Genomic DNA, 16,491 nt, shown 5'->3' on the forward strand with positions numbered 1-16,491 from the left:
TAAAATTGATTTAAATAATGTAAACGATGTAAATATAAATTATGCATTCTGCGTACTATCAAATTGATTTTAGTCATTATATGTCAATATCTACCAAACCCACCTGAATTAGTTGACAGACATTATTTTCACTTAGGCTACATTTACCTATCATTGCGTTTAATCTACAAGTAAGTTGGTGTTTTTGCGTAATAATAGTAGGTAATCGAATATAGATTATTGAAGCATTATTGTTTAGTAGGTACCTAATTTTTCTTTAACGACTTTAAAGTATCAAGAAAATATAAAAAGCTCAGATACTTAGATATAGACTATTAGTATTTTCTTTGATTAACGCGAGTGTTACACATTTAAATAAAACACTTTTTAAAGGATTAAAATCGTGTAATCTTTACTTTGTTTTTACATTACGTTTTTGCGTAAATGTTACATTATTTTACTTAGCCCGACGTTTGAAGACCTTTCCAGATCTTGTTTTCAATGGGACCTCCTTTAAAAAGTATTTTAATTAAATACGTAATATTATTAAACTAGGTTGGTATAATCGATACTTACGTATAGGTTACCTACTGTTATAGAGAGGAAAGATTTGTTCGACTCAAACTATTGGACTGCTTTTAAATATTCTTTCACAATTTTATATTTTACATCTTATTTTATCAAAATTAATGGGTATGAAGTCAAGGCAAGCGAATAGTTTGGAATAAAATAGTAATAGGTACCTAGCAAATACGACAGAGCCCAGAGAACCCAAAAGTATTAACAAACTTATCACATAATATGAGTTAGAGTGACAGTGTGACAATGGCATTGACGCCCGGCTACCAGGCCCTTGCCCCCTGCTATTTATTCGATGAGAATAATGCAGAAATATCCCGCCATAATACCTATACACAATAAATTGTTAGTTTTTATGTAGCCACTGGGTGTCGCGTCAACGATCGTTTGGGAACTGACTGATGTTAGATAAATTGTTATTGGTGTTACTTTTGTATAATTTTAGTGTCACAAGAATTTATTAGTACGAGTACATAGGTACAAATCTAAATGACATCATTTTGAATATAGTCTGACAGGGCAATATCAATGCGTGCGATTTTATAACTACTTATTTGTAGATAAGTGGTATTTATTAATTTATTTTTGTTATATAAATTTATGATTTTTTTTATTTTATAATGTTATAGTAGAAATAAAGTGGTCGTTTATTTTGTGTTTTTTGCTTTTACATTAACGGTTTATCGTTGTCAATTTTTTAAAGACTTAAAATGGAAATAGTAATGTATTCTTAAGAGATAGAAGTATGCCATCGCAGACTTTTCTGTAGACTAGATTATTTTGTTATGTCTCAAAAGATTTATATAGTGTTTTCGTTGAAAGCACCCAGACGGCCATTTTGTGTCACGGCCAAGAGACAAGCAATTGGTATTTTATGACACTATACGCTAACTACAGTAAGAACTAATACTATAACTATAATCGCTAGTCATCTATAAGATTGGTATTCGTCGTAAAACAAAAGTAGATGTTACTTAATCGCTCGTCTCTCAATACAAACAAAAAAATCACAAATAAAAATATACCATAATCCTCGAAACCATTCTGTTTCTTTGCTTTATCTCTCATTATTTCTGCCTCTTGGTTTCTTGCGATGTTTTCATTGAGGCTTTGTAGTAGCAGACGTTATCCAGAACCCTGGGTATTGATACGATCAGTCAAGGTGCACTACTTAACCATTGACTATGTATACACAGACGGAGTGACGACAATATTATTGTTTTTGATTTCCATTGTACATTTATAAAATTATTAATTTATTAAATGACAGCTTACAATTAATATTTAATGTATCAACTTTAATGTATGAATTAAATTACTCACTAACATATTTATCATAATCTTGACCATATCTAAACAAATATAAATACACGCTCAACAACTTTCACTTTAATGAAATAGATTAAGTACCTTCAACAAGTTAAATGTTAAGTGTTTGGACAAGTTGCTTCATTAAATTAGATATCTAATATATTTAGTTTTTATTTATAATTGTGTTATATCTTATTATATAATTGTATTATATTGTACTTAGTATTAGTTCTTATGTTGTTAAAATTCAAAAAATTATGTATGTTTTACTTGCATGTGGTCGTTGCCTGTAAGTGCAATAACACTTAGACTTATTTAGAATTATATTTAATGTAATTGGTTAGTGATTATTGTGTTGGGGATGCTAATAAATAAATATATAAAATTCTCGTGTCGCGGTGTTTGTAGTTAAACTCCTCCGAAAATTTCAAAATTTTGGCCCTTCTAGGATCTACAATTATTATTGTATAGCGATTTTTATATTATTCTGTTCCATCCACAAATTAGCTAGAGGGTTGCAAGATGGCAATCGAATACAATTATTGTAGTACGATAAATATGGTAGGTCTGAGAATCGGTAGTATATACTTTTTATATCCCAATTTTTTTAATTGCTTTATATGGCAATACAACGTCGGCTAGTATATTTGTAAATAATTATATTGACATTAATAAATATGTCATGCGGAGTTTTTAATTTAAATAATTAAATAAATTAAAGTAATTAAATTTTAATATGTTTTAATCTTATGCACAAAGTTAAAGACAAATAGTCTGTTCACACACAGCGTTGAATGGTATCAATTTGGAAGGCTATACAAAATTTATAGAAGAATCGGCGAGCAAATCTTTAAAATAAATAAATTTTCATGATTACGTACAAAAACTATAATTATTAATAATATTTTATCTATGCATAAAATAAAATAATGATCAAATATTTCATGTTTAGTGTAAGGTCAGTTTGAATAGCTTAAATAAAATAATTTTGATGCTTTATTTTCCTCAGCGAGGATCGAAACCACGATTTCTTGTTGCTTAAAAGACATACTTCTCAATCAAACAGGCTCATCAGACATGAGAGACCCAGTTCGGTAAAATAATAAGCAATATTCGCTCTATCTAAACTTAAATACGTCTATAACTCTAGGATACTAATTCTTATTATAACAGATTAAAACACATTATTGTATTGTGGAAGACATCCTTGATATGTGACATTCTTTTGGATACAAGTTTTTAGTTATGACGATTTTAGATTTGTATGAATTATACAATTTATATTGTATAGGAAAATATTAATATAAGCGGTCAAGTGAAAATCGGATATTTTTTGTTGACGTATAAGATATAAGTAACACTATGCCCTTTTTTTAAATTAATTATAGAAGTTTTTTTTAAATTAATATGGACAAATCGGCTACAAATTAATTACTTGACTTATTGCTTAGATTCATACTTACTTAGACGATATATTCTTATATCTAGCTTACAATATTTAGCCCTTATATTATTTCGATCAAATTCAAATTCAAATATTTTTATTCAAAATAGGATTTAAAATCACTTATTGAACGTCAAAATCTACCATCGAGATCGAGCCTTGTTATTACTATTTTATTAGTTTTCCATATTCCCTAGAAAAGTAACTTCACACTTTTTTCTTGCATCTAATTTTGGTAGCTTTACAACACTCACTACATTACTCTATTTATAGGTGTGGTGATAACTTGAAAGGTTTACTTCTCTTGCATCTTTTAAGTCCGTGTTGTTGACAAGTTGGACGGTTTCTAGGTTCATAAGATGAAGAAGTCGATACTACTAGTGAGCTTACTTAATGACTTTATTGATATATGTTTTAATATTTTTATCATCGCGGAACTTTAACATAGTAAATATTATAACGGGTATTCACGATATATATTTTATTTATAACTTATTATTTCAGTTTCTATACTATACAGTAGTAATTGATTATTTATTTTATTAATAGACGCCACGTGGATAGAGCGTAGTGTCAACTATCCGACTCCGCAGTTCCGCCGCGACCACGATTCATGCAATTGGATCGAAATATCGGCTTCTAATAAATACTTATATATTCTGAGTACCCGTCATAATAATTACTGTTTATTGATATAAATCTATATTTAGATAGAGTGCATTATCTGTTCTCCTGAGTATTTCGAAAAAGTCGGATGATTTGAGCATAACTCTTGTTGGTACAGTCTCATACCTGTATATATTTTTAATAATATTTTTTTTTGTACGGAAAGGAACCATTGTCTTCCAAGCATTAGGTACCGGAATTCCAGCTCAATTTTTATTAAGGAGTTACTACAAAATTGAGGATTGTTTTAATGATAAAATTATTTAGACAGGCTAATTCAAATTCAAATTCAAATATTTTTATTCAAAGTAGGATGTGACATCAATTATTGAAAGTCAAAAAACTACCACCCATTCCAAAATGAATGTCTCAGACCTGAGAAGAATGGGCGCAACAAACTCAGCGGGTTTTTTTTTCATCGAATAAATATGTTTACAAAGTAATATTGTACAATTCAACTTATTATTTAATAGCCTGAGGGCGGTCACTCTATTCCCAATCTGTGGTATCATTAAGAAAGTCATTTATGTTATACGAGGGGCGGTCAAAAAGTTCGCGGAATGGCGGGGTTGGCGGGGGTGAGGTCGCTCCTCCAGGTAGCCGCTACTTGAGTAACTCATAATTACTATATATGCCAATTTCTAGCCTAATTGGGTCATTAGCTTTCGAGTTACAAACGAGTGAACAAGTAAATCGGGAACAAACTAGCCACTATGGAGAAAATTGAACATCGCGCCGTCGTAAAGTTCCTCACCAAACAAGGAAAAACGCCTCAAACTATTTTGCAAGAGATGTTAGCTGTTTACGGAGACTCTGCTCCTGGTAAAACCATGATTTACAAATGGCACGGCCTTTTCAAGCAAGGAAGGGAGTCAATTGAAGATGATCCTCGACCTGGACGGCCCATTGAGGCCACTACGCCGGAAATCATTGAAAAAGTTGAAAAACTTGTATTGGAAGACGGAAGGTTGAAGAAGAAACAACTTGCAGCATCAGTTGGAGTATCAGAAACCACAATTTTAAATATTCTTCATCAACATCTTGGCATGAGTAAAGTGTGTTCAAGGTGGGTCCCGAGAATGCTCACGCCGCTGCAAAAACGTGAGCGCGTCAACTGTTCCCGCGAGTATTTGGACCGCTGTGGAGAAGTTAGGGAAGAAATTATGGCCCGAATTGTAACCGGTGATGAAACTTGGGTTCACCACTATGAGCCTGAGTCAAAGCAGGAGTCGATGCAGTGGCACAAAAAAGGCACACCACCCCCAAAAAAATTTAAAGTGTCGCAATCGGCCGGAAAGATCATGGCGACTATTTTTTGGGATACTGAAGGTATTCTTTTGATCGATTATAAAGAACGTGGTGTTTCTATAACGGGAGAGTACTACGCTTCCCTATTGGACCGATTAAAAGAAGCTATTAAAGAAAAAAGAAGAGGAAAACTGACAAAAGGTGTACTCCTTTTGCACGACAACGCGCCCGTTCACACGAGTCATGTTGCGACGGCTGCCATTCATCGATGCGGTTTTGAACAACTACGCCATCCACCCTACAGTCCAGACCTGGCCCCTAGCGATTTTTATTTATTCCCAAAGATGAAGAAAGAGCTGCGTGGAAAAAAATTTAGAGACGATGATGAAGTCAAGTCGGCGATTTCGGCGTATTTTGACGCCCAAGACAAAACCTATTTTTTCGACGGTATTAATAAGTTATATGCCAGATCCCAAAAATGTATTCGTGTTAAGGGGGAATATATTGAAAAGGAAAAATAACATAATGTATCATTTCATCTTTTTTCCCAGTCATTCCGCGAACTTTTTGACCTCCCCTCGTAGTTACCTTTACCACACAAACGTTTTTTAACAATTTTTTTGAATAACGTAATACTTTTGTTTTGAAACATTTTCTGGGATCTTGTTGTAAAAGCATATACATCGTCCCTTAAAACACTTACTAACTCGACTAAGCCGAGTAGTAGGCATCATCAGTTTATGTCTGTTCCTGGTGTTAACATGGTTATGACAGTTTCTGGCAAATTCACTTATGTGCCTATGAACATACATAACATTATCAAGAATGAATATTGAGAAGCAACAGTCAAGATGTTAATTTCTTTAAATTTTGCTCTCAATGATTCTTTACGACCTAGGTTATAAATAGCGCGAATAGCCCTTTTCTGCAGCACAAATATTGTATTAATATCGGCAGCGTTGCCCCATAGCAATATACCATAGGACATAATACTATGGAAATAACTAAAGTATACTAGTCGCGCCGTATCTGTGTCAGTTAATTGTCTAATCTTTTTAACCGCGTACGCTGCAGAACTAAGTCTGTTCGCCAATCCTTCAATATCCCCCATTGTAATTTGGAATCTAGAGTTATGCCAAGAAATATAGCAGATTCCACCGGTTCTATCACCTCTCCGTTTAACAAAACATTTGCATTTACATTTTTGACATTTGGTACGGTAAATTTAATGTATTTAGTTTTCTTGCTATTTAACAATAGGTTATAGTGCTAAACTAGTACACGATGTCAGATAAAATATCGTTCACTTCGTCATACATAGCTTAGAGCATAGAGCATAGATCGAGCGCAGTTCCTTTTATGCCATAGTGGTATAGCTTCCTGACCAGCGTTGAATGTTGAACACAATCAAAAGCCTTACATAAATCACAGAAGATGCCAAGTGCATTCTGCGATTCCTCCCAGGCATCAAAAATATTCTTGAACAGCTCAACACCTGCATCCGTTGTTGAACGTCCCCTAGTAAAGCCAAACTGTTTCAAATGAAGTAAATTATTTTTGTTTTCTTCTAATAACTTTGAGTTTTCAATGTGCAATTGACATAAATCTGATTTTAAATTTTTATTTTTATTTATAATGTCTATAACCTCAATTTCATGGTCGTCCCTTTCTTTAAGCAGCTGTTCGTATTGTCCCTTGTACTTTCTTAGCTCCACGAGGGTTAGTTGGAGCTGTTCCTCAGTTTGGCGGGCTTTGATTCCTCGGGTCATCATTTTTATAACAGCTGACGGATCACGGGAGATGCACACGGCACAATAAACTAAAGTTATTTAAAGTAACACACAATAACACTTGTTTCTATATACACTGAGTTTTTTTTTAAATCAAATGAAATCAAATGAAATCTACTTGCAATAAAGAGTTATTGAATTCTTTTTTAACTGCGCATGGAGTGTCATTACTTTTCAGTAGACATTATGGTAGTATTGCCAGTTAAGTTTTAAGTCTGTTAGGTGTTATTTTCCACCTCTCGTGTATATTAGATATAGGACTGGATCCAAAACGCTTCCTTGTAGTATGCTAGCTTTGTTATTTTAATATCAGAATAGGCATTTTCTTGCTTTATTCTAAATGTTATGTTTGAGTTTCTAGATTATCTCTGGTTATCAATGTTTCTACATGTTTCTTAATCTTAGATATTTTCTTTTAAAATTAGGTACATCACAACCATCTCCTTTGTTAGCCGGCTGTATGTACTGCGTGATAGACTTTTTATCCTCTTAAATTAAATCTGTGATTGTTTTGTAAATAGAGTTTATGATATCATGAGACACAGTAATAATTCCACGTCTAAAACAAGCTGCAATACCCTCTGATGTTTCTATAGCCTATAACAATTCTCAGACATAACCACTGGGAGGTTCCTTTGCACTGGATGCCGGCTAGATTATGGGTACCACAATGGCGCCTATTTCTGCCGTAAAGCATTAATGTGTAAGCATTACTGTGTTTCTGTCTGAAGGGCACCATAGCTAGTGCAATTACTGGGCAAATGAGACTTGATAGCTTTTGTCTAAAGGTGACGAGCGCAGTTGAACAAAAAACATAATTGTAAGCCTCTCCTTTTTTTTCTGATTTACCAAAGCATTCATCAATGCAAGACACTCATCAATTGATGTCTGCACTTATTTCTTTTTACTTTAATATAATAGTTCTTATTTATTTAAGCTTTACGTATGGCACACGTAAATTATTTGTGTAACGGTAAATTTTTTACCTTATTAAACCCTTTTTTATTCAGTTATTCTTTATCTGTGCCTTTAATGACTCACATAAACACTGTCATAATATTATTTATTAAATAATGATATTGTGAACGAGTAGAGCAGAGAACGGTGGTATACGAACCCGTGTCACCTATTGCCGAAAAAAAAAATATAAATGAGAATGCAATAAACCGATGTTATAAATTGTAACTCATTTAGATATTGTTGTGTATTTAGCTGACACTTAAGCACGTAATGGCTGCGCTATCAGCAATCTGCGCCCGCAGTTCGTACAAAGGGAAATACATTAATAAACATAGAGTTTAGATATTCATTTATGTATAATAGGTGAGAGCAATCGTCTCGCTCACTTGCTAAGAGCTGCTGAACAATTTGGCCTACATTTTCTGTGATTGAGGGAGATTGGCTCTTGATAAGATGGCTTGGATGAGAGTCGCTTGAATGCTCTAATTTATAGAGCGATTATGAATCGATTATCAGGTGATTATCAGATTATATATTAAAAAACACCCAGCATAGGCCAAACCGCTGACATTGCATAAAGCAGTTAAGGTGCCTTTCCATGTTCAAATGCGCAATTTCCAATATGTTAAAGTCGGGATTGATTGTGTCAACTGACTAACGGCCGTTCCCAATATACTATCTACAGATAGAGATAACTTACTATCTTCTACTGTCAGTAATTAGCTGTCAATAATCTGAAGATGTCCCGATAAGTGAATTGAAATTTCTATACAAACTTCTATCGCTGTTAAGCTATACGGTGACGTCACCGTCGTGAGTTACCGTCGATAAGTTTATTGGGACAGAAAAGTCAACCACAGTTACGATTTTTATCTCAAGTAATAGATAGACTAAATATTGGGAACGGCCGTAGGAGACCAGCATGATTCACGTTTTAAAAGGCATAAAAGGCATTTATTTTCTCAAAATTGATTCCTTTAGAATTCTTTTTGATGTCATTTCTTATACTACTAGATACTACTACCGCTTCGGAAACAAATGGCGCTCTGAGAGAGAAGAAGCGGCGCAAGAAGCTCTCCCAGCATTCTTTTTTTTTGCGCTCTTTTCAATAAAAATATACAATATTGTACAGTCGCTATAAAATAATCACAATCTAGTCCCAGGCTGTCCGATCATTTAGATATTCGGCAGTGGAGTAATAGGATTTACGACAGAGCCATTTTTTTATAAAACATTTAAATTTATTTATAGATAATGCCTGAAGAGTGGCTGGGACTTTATTGTAGAAGTGTATACATTTACCCTTAAAGCTATTATGTATCTTATATACTTTTTTTTATTTACCTTTCTTTCCTAGCTCTCTAAAAATATATCAGCTTTTTAGTCCGATCCGATCGTGGAATATAAATACGCCTAAGCAAACTTTCCAAGCATTTCCATCCACATTAGTTTATCAATTGTCCTATGAAAACTTTAAATTGTCCGTCTGTAATTATGTATTTTAACCTAGATCTAACTTTTCCTAAAATTTAAAAATAAAATAAAAAATACAAAAGTTTAGTCAATGTGCTTTGGTTGGTTAGGTGGTTTGTAACTGTTTTCTAAATCTGTCTCTCAAATTCCTTTACTATACATATTATGGACAGTTCTTATTCGTGCTGCATATTTTGGTTTTATTCTTCTCCTGTCACACCCAGCAAGCTGCTTACAGCCGCAATTAAGCGTCAGAATCTAGTAGCGTATTTATATCTTTTCGAATATGTGGTAGATTTTCATAGGTGATACCAAGATCCAACTTTGAATTAATAGCTGAACTGGTATCAATATGCCATTTCAAATCATGATATTTTGGCTATTGCTAAACCTTCATCAGCTCTCTGCCTAGCCACTCGTCAGTCACGCCAGCGCCTCTCGGAGTCCCCGGTTCCTCACATGAACGCCATTACTGCGGTCACACTCCGCCGAGGGAATGTCTTTTCAATTTGATGTATTTATTATCTTGGCACTCTCTATTGCAGAGACGACAATTTTTATGAGACGGAGGTAATTTTGTGTTATAATTTTACTTGGAACCGATGTGCATATAAGAAAAATCGGCTACCCAAGTAGCCGATTTTTTTATGAAGATACACGAATATATCTTAATATTTATTTATTTACTTAAACAGCTACTATCTAATTACAACGATTATATTTATATTTACAATACTTAGTATGATTACATTATACATAACCAATGTTAACTATAACTACGACGCATTAGGATGATTCGGTACTAGTAATGCCATGTTGATTACTTCATTGTTGCTGGCGTGACGACTGTGAGCAGTACCTATAACACCATATTGTAATTGAAGTGGTTCATTTTTATTTCTAGCTAGTGTGATACGCATATTGAAAATGTCATATTATCAAGTAGTGGACTAATCGGCGCAGAACATAATACTTATGGCCAAGAGCCTGACTAATTTTATGTCACGTCCAAGAACGAGCACTGTTCTATCAGTGGATGTGACAAAAAGATCAAAGGTCGACTTACAAAGAAGTGTGACCCATGCTTTATGACACTATAAATCATCTGGAATATTTTGATAACTTGCAAGATATAAGCCAAGCATCTTTAATTTAATTAATTTGAATAGACTAACGTGAAGATTAAGGAAGCTTGTATGAAACGGTTGCTAGTTTAATTCTAGTAGAAGTTATCATGGACGTAAATCAGAAGCGACATTAGCGAGGAATATCTTCTGCCAATATTTCTGCATAACGGGCATCACATTAAATAGAAGTTGAAGTCCGCAAATTGAATAAAGCTAGTGTTTTGTTAAAGAATTAAGATAAATCAAACACATCCCAGTATTTGGTTACACACGCAATACGATACGGTATAGTCCCAAATCGTCACATGCAAGGCTATTGTTATAATATAATCATTGTTCGGCTAGCTAACGCTATATATTGGTACTAGCCATTCCCGCCCGCTTCGATGGGCGAATTTTAAAAGGAAATAAATCAAATTTTAATCATCTTATTACAAAATAAGTATCCACAAGCAGGCTAGGATAAATTTTGCATAGAATGGTGGTAGTTTCATATCGATGCGATCAGTGGTTTAGGTGTGAAAGATCCTCAAACAAAGACCATTTTCATTATATATATATATATATAAAAATATTAAGTTTAGTTATATACATTTATGTGCACCACAATGCTTATTACTATAATGATAATCCTTGTTGTTTATGTTGGTAGGTGTTGTAAAAGTATGTCCACCAAGATCAGTGGCGTAGCGTGCCTTGGCGGGGCCCCGTATATAAATTTGTTTGGGGGTAAGGGCCCATAAGAGTTAATATTTCTCACAAAATAAAAAAGAATGTTTGCATAAAATAAAATAAATGTTTATTTATTCATCATTATTATCTGTCTGTAACTTTTTCCAAAATTTTCACAAACAATTCAAATTAAATATACGCTCTTCTTGAATTTTTTTCGGTAAACTGATTTATTAAATCATTTATAGCTGATCATGACCTAAGTTAATACGGCAGTAGCTACACCCTTAACTTGGTTATTTGGTTGGTTATTGAAAGAATTTCCAAGCCGATTCGTTGACTGAAGTATTTGCAGCCACTTGGCTTTCCACTATCTCTAATCACTACATAGTATAAAACAAAGTCGCTTTCTCTGTCCCTATATCCCGATGTATGCTTAAATCTTTAAAACTACACAACGGATTTTGTTGCGGTTGTAATAGATAGAGTGATTGAAGAGGAAGGTTTAAATGTATAATAACATCCATTGAACAGTGGAGAAATACTGTTATTTTTTGTGTTTCTAATGTGATGTCGTAAATAATAACATTTTTCCGCTTACATTGCAAACGCAGGCTGAACCCTACGAGATTTATCAAAATAATGTACTAAGTATTGTACACATTGAAAAGGTCTACAGAAAACTCCGCTATGGTATATGTCTTGGATCTTGGATATCCCACAATAACACTTTTTTGTCCTTTACTTTTTACGACAAATAATGGTTAATTTTCGGAGCGATTTTAACCAATACAGCAATATCTAATTAAATACCTTAAATACATTGTTGATTTAATATAGATATGTATGGCCCTTTACAGCATATGATTTAAATGAATATTTTCGAAGATATTATAGATTAAAAAATTGCGGGGCGTAGCGTTTGCGGCGGTAAAAAGAACAAGAAGTAAAAATGCAGGAAGCAGGAAATCTTCGGAAAGGAGAATTGTTTTACTCTAAATTTAACGCGTGCGGGCCACGAGCAGTAATGGATAAATCAAAACTACTGGATCGATTTTAATCATTTTTTCAGTGAATGATTCATTATTAATCAGGCTATATATTTTATACCCGTGCGAAGCCGAAGCGGGCCGATAGTAACATAATAATATGAGATTTACAAAATGCGTATCACTCTGGCTAGGAATAAAATTAAGTGAATCACATGAATGCCGATGTGATCTGCAGTTAGATGCTCTAGAGTCAGGGTGTCACGAACTATCTAGCATAAAATCTGCAGGCCTATCCGTCACGCCAGCATCAATGAAGTCATCCGCAAGGCATTCTTAAAATACCAGTTATCTTTGAGTGAAATTGTATTATTACCCGTCGTGATGAAGAAGACCTGAATTCGTCGGCTTCATATCAATTTTTGATATTCTTAACAGAAAATATTAATGAATTGATATATAAAAGAGAATGTACCGACGTGTGTATGTATGTTCACATAAATCTGAAAACGTTAGCCCAATTGAAATAATTCTTTGCACAGTTTAATGAAATTGAAATAAGACTTTTACCAGTGGGAGGCTCCTTTGCACAGGATGGCGGCTCGATTATGAGTAACGAAACGGCGCCTATTTCTGCTGTGAAGCAGTAATTTATAAGCATTACTGTGTTTCGGCCTGAAGGGCGCCGTTAATACTGTGCATACTACCAATAAAAAATAATAATAATATTGACACACTTTTTACATAAATTATCTTGCCCCAAGTTATGCATATATAGCCTGTGTTATGGGCTACAAGACAATGATATATTTAATACAATATACTTACTTAAACATACATAAATTCATATAAACATACATAAATACATTTAAACATCCATGACTCGGAAACAAACATCCATATTCATCATACAAATGCTTGCACCTGCCGGGATTCGAACCCGGGATCTCTAGCTTAGTAGGTAGGATCGCTAACCACTCGGCTATACAGGTCGTCAATATGTCTTGTTATTACTTTTTATTCGGTCTAGGTGCAGCAAATAACGGGTGCACTTACAAACTATTTCAATTTATTGGATTGTTGAATTACATTTAAAATATTATTAACATTAGCTGGTAACTCGAAAAGTACAAATCAGTGGGGTTCCTTGTACGGAACCCTTCGTAAAGAATAATATAGCGTCGCGGAGCTAACATAACGTGCATATTAGTAATTTGATTTATTAACCACCCCTTGTGGAGCTATTACTGTTAACATCCCTTGTACAATGGCTCTTATGTACGAGTCATCCTGTTATGTGATAGTGGGTTGTCTGGATTGTATATTAATACATTATTTAACTCATGCGCCTTTAGCTGGAAATAAGAATGAGGTTTATTATAAGGAAAATGTAACTTTCATCATTTTCAATACAATTCTCATGTCCAAGTTACGTCAGTTGTCATATGTCAGTCGAAGACTTACATCTTTGTGCCGTTTGGTGTTGAAACACTTGGCCCGTGGGGTCCAGAGTGGCGGAGAATGTACAAAGTACTATCTACACGCCTCAATAGGGCTAATGGAAACCCAAGCGCTGGCGATCAACGGAACAGCTTAGCTATCCAACGTGGAAAAGCTGCCAGTATTCTTGGTACGCATCCCCGTAATGATAATTTTAATTTAATGTAATCATAGTATTGTAAATATAATTATAAGATATGTTTTGTTTGAATAAACATATATTCCTTATTTATTTTCATGTTTGTTATGACAATCTGGAAATCCTTCTCGCAAACTTTTTGTATGTTAAATTGTATTCATTCTTTTAAGCACTTCAACGTGTGGAACGAATAAAACAGTTTCACAGGAAGACGTCCACTGCTGTACAAAGGCCTCTCCCAAAGATCTTCAGGATGATCGGTCCTCCGCTGTTCTTATCCAAAGAATTCCGGCGAATTTGACCAGATCATGGGGGACTATCAACACTTCGTTGTATTCGAGGAATTAACTGAACTGAGGTTTTAATTAGGTCACTTAAGATCTCCTCATTTCTGCTTTGATTTCGCAAGCAAACTCCATCTCCATTGCCCTCTGAGCGACCATGAGCTTCCTAAAAAATAGTTACTTACTATATAGTATATAGTTTTATTTTATTTTTTAAATTTAATCCATCCTCTATATAAAATAATTGTTTCTTAAAATACCAAACGATCTTTTAGATAACCTGTATTTATGTTTTGGTGGGGTCAAAACGACAAGAGACACACCCGATGGAAAGTAAAGTGAAGTTTGTTTTTTTCTTACAATAAACACGGACGAGTAAAAAAAAAGGACTCCGCGCCGTGATATTAGCAAGTGAAGCACCGTTATGCTAGTGTGTATGCGGTTACGGGGAATACTAGTTCCACAATTTTTTCACCCTTACATAATCATATATGGCCACAAATACTTATATAGTATCGTTTTTACACTTTTTCACAACGCACGACGGCATTTTTAAAATATTTTATTGAGACGCAAACTGATTTGTCACAGACGATGACAATTCTCATAATGGCCGCCTATCGGCCTGTAGTAGTGTAAATGTGTGCGTGGGGCTATGTATTAACACGTTAATCGGTTTGTTTTGGTGCTACACTGTTATGTAAGGTGACACGGAGTCCTTATTTTTTACTAGTCCGTGACAATAAAGTCTTAAATACTCCTTGAAAATAGGTCCTTGTTAATGGTTACAGAGAGACTGATGGTTAAATTAGTTCTTCACTTTCATCGCTTTATAGCATTGACATAGATAATATATTTATTGCTTAGATATTTTATGCGTCTAGATAGTCTCTTGCTGTTAGACAACCGATAAAAACTGGCCATGGAATATTAGTTTAGTGTGCGTGACAAACTACATTTTACAATCGTGATTTGTATGACACTTTGTGTTAGTGTGCGTGAATTGCACAAAATAGAGGTGAGTTCTAAATTTAATTTTATTCCACGTTTTTGCAGCTGTCATAGTCTATCTCGACGCATACTTAAATTATCTAAGTTTTAATAGTAAATGACTTTTTTAAGACAATTGTCTTAATAAATATACGAAATAAAGTGATACTTAATTTGATATAATATACATTTACGTTTACATCTACTTTTTTAAAATACTATTAATTCAAATATTATACGCATTATTCAATAATATGTACCTATTATATGGGGTGAATCTAAAAGTTAATTTGTAACAATATTCCGCCATGTTGTCGTGACGTCAGCACCCCACAGGACGCCGACATATTGTGTCAGCTCTATTGCTGGAATCATAATTATATGTCACAGGGTTAGGGGCCCGGGGACGCCATAGTCGCGACCAACTAGATTTCAATATGTCTGTTCTTATACCTCTTTCATTACTCTTGGGTAGAATTGATATTAAAAAAAAGTCAGTGTTTATTTTACGTACGATAATTTTGACGGTACAAAAATATTTCTAGATGTTGTCCTAACTATGTACCTATAAAGAATTAGCATTAGCTGACTAAGTTGCCAGGCATAGTGTATGAAACGACATTGATTTCCGGGCATTAAGGCGAAGAATAAGCAGAAAACACGCAAACATGGTGTTTTTAGACAAGTTTTGTGGTGAAAGTATAGCATTTTGAGCTATTAACACTACTTAATCCTGTTACATATATCCTTAAGTCTTATTTGCTAATGCTTGCTGTTGGTTATAGTTAACACTACCAAGCTTTTTTGAACTACCACTTTTCTTTGAAGTTAAACAAGGTTTTTAGCATGACGCATTTTTTGGTACTTCTTTCAGAAAAGTTATTTTTATAGCTTGTACTTTTTTGTGTAGGTTCATTTATTCAGATTAGTAGTGAATAACGAGGATTGTAAGCATATAAACTGTTTTCCACTCAAGAATTTTAAAAATATTGGCTTTGTTCCATAGATGGCGGGCCGGCAGCCGTGAACTCATATCGCTCAAGGTCGCTGGCATTTAGTGTCACCTTAAGTGCGAATTGAAATTTAGAACTTTCATCCGCAAACTCTGTAATAACTGTAGTATTAACATAACACTGGTCATCTTGACAATACTGTTTGCATGTACACCATTGACCTTATAACTCAGTAGGTTCCTAATACTGATGGGTATAATATATACGCTATGCAATCAATTCATTCAACCAACTGTGGTGAGCAAGGGCGGACACCACAGAATTATTATAATAATTAATTTAGAAATTATTAAATAGAAAGCCTGAATCGACTACTTACTCATGCGC

The sequence above is a fragment of the Leptidea sinapis genome, chromosome 34 (genome assembly GCF_905404315.1).
Source record: "Leptidea sinapis chromosome 34, ilLepSina1.1, whole genome shotgun sequence".
Lineage (NCBI taxonomy): Eukaryota > Metazoa > Arthropoda > Insecta > Lepidoptera > Pieridae > Leptidea > Leptidea sinapis.